Source organism: Etheostoma spectabile, chromosome 6 (genome assembly GCF_008692095.1).
Source record: "Etheostoma spectabile isolate EspeVRDwgs_2016 chromosome 6, UIUC_Espe_1.0, whole genome shotgun sequence".
Classification (NCBI taxonomy): domain Eukaryota; kingdom Metazoa; phylum Chordata; class Actinopteri; order Perciformes; family Percidae; genus Etheostoma; species Etheostoma spectabile.
In genome coordinates this window covers 5,857,922-5,859,502 of record NC_045738.1, presented here as the reverse complement: position 1 = coordinate 5,859,502, position 1,581 = coordinate 5,857,922, and the positions used below count along the sequence as shown (strand labels likewise).

Here is a 1,581-nt window from a genome sequence, read left to right as displayed (position 1 = left end):
GAGAGAGAGAGAGAGAGAGAGAGATGGGACACGTTCAATCTTGGTGTGAAACGGTGTGCAACTGCTTTGAGATCATAGACTGTAAATATTAAGTTGTTGAGAGATATGTTGTCTCTCTTGTGGTGGGTGTGTCTTGGATCAGGTCTCAGGTCTTAGGTCTCAGGTCACAGGTGATTCTTAATCAGTAGAGACGTGTCTGTAAACTTGGTATTAAAACATTTAAAACTGCATCAGCGTTTAAAGTGGATGTTTGTTTAAGTCATATTACATGGGTTACGGGGTTACAGGGTTTATTTTCGAGGTCCGAAAGGCGCACCACTGAAGTGTAGGCCTCCTCAAGTGTAATATTGGGATTTTACACGGTTACCAACAAAATAAGTGATCAATCTGTATTCATATTTTGGAGCAATCTTCTCTTGAAATACAAAAGAACAAAAACAAAACAGACAGGATTTCTACTCCTTTCCTGGAAACCTGCCAATTTTGAGCTATAACTTTGTAGAGATCGTGGAATTTATCATACTGTTTAAATCCTGCCCGCACATATAAACGCAAAACTGCTAACTCCGTTGTGTTGTAAGTAAGACATCTGCTGAAAAAGTTATTGTATTAATTTGCATCATTGCCGTAATGTTTACTTGAAAAACATTCAAAACACAAAAGTACGAAGACATAGCGGACCAGACGCAAGCTTTTATTTTGAAAAGTCAAAGCTCGGGGATGGCACCAGCATAGACTGTATATTATTCATATATATATATATATATATATATATATATATATATATAGCTGCTTTTCTTTTTGCATTGTTTCTGTATTTGCGGCGCTTTTATGTATTTTGTTGTGTTATGTGTATTTGCAGAATGTTTGCTGAATGCTGTACATTTGTTGTCAAATTACCAAAGCTGTTTTCCGCCTGATGTCCCTCATTTAAGACAGATGTCCATTGCCTTGGGCTTCCTTTGTGTTGTCATTCTAAACTTTGGTGGATTTATGAGGACTATGGTTAACTGCTCCTCAGGTATCTGCAGAGTAAATCCAGACAACTAGCTAGACTTTCTGTCCAATCTGAGTTTTCTGTTGCACGACTAAAACAACCTTTGAATGAACACGTTCCACCAAAACAAGTTCCGTCCCGTGGCTATTTTGCAGAGGTGCCCAGCACTGCCCAAGACGATTGTAATTGGTGGAAAGAGAATCCAGTGCTCCTCCTCTGCAGCGCTGGGGAGACTGCAAGACTGATAAAATTGGTAAATAAAAACAAGAAGCAAAAGACACAAAAACAATGTGATGAGAAGACAAAATAAGCACATGTACATATGTAATTAAGATCAATAGCAATAAAAGAGAAAATGCTCAGTGATGCATTAGCCACCTTATTAATAAATGAGAAAATTAAAAGCATCATTGGATTGCAGGCCATATTAGTTAATAGAGCTCAGAGTGTAAGTTCAGGAGAGTGCAACACAACCACAACCATCACCATCACCATCAACTACACTCTCCTTGAAATAACACAGCAGTGTATTTTTTTTTTTTATCATTAAACTTTTTATTAGTTTTTTCCATTTTTGCTTACAT

At 37.4% G+C, this 1,581-nt stretch overlaps 1 protein-coding gene across 7 annotated transcripts in view; it reads left to right on the top strand.

The window, feature by feature from the left end:
* The window catches only part of ptprub (protein tyrosine phosphatase receptor type Ub), a 163,458-nt gene that overhangs the window by 108,265 nt on the left and 53,612 nt on the right, over positions 1 to 1,581 (top strand). The gene's annotated exons all lie outside the window — the stretch shown is intronic.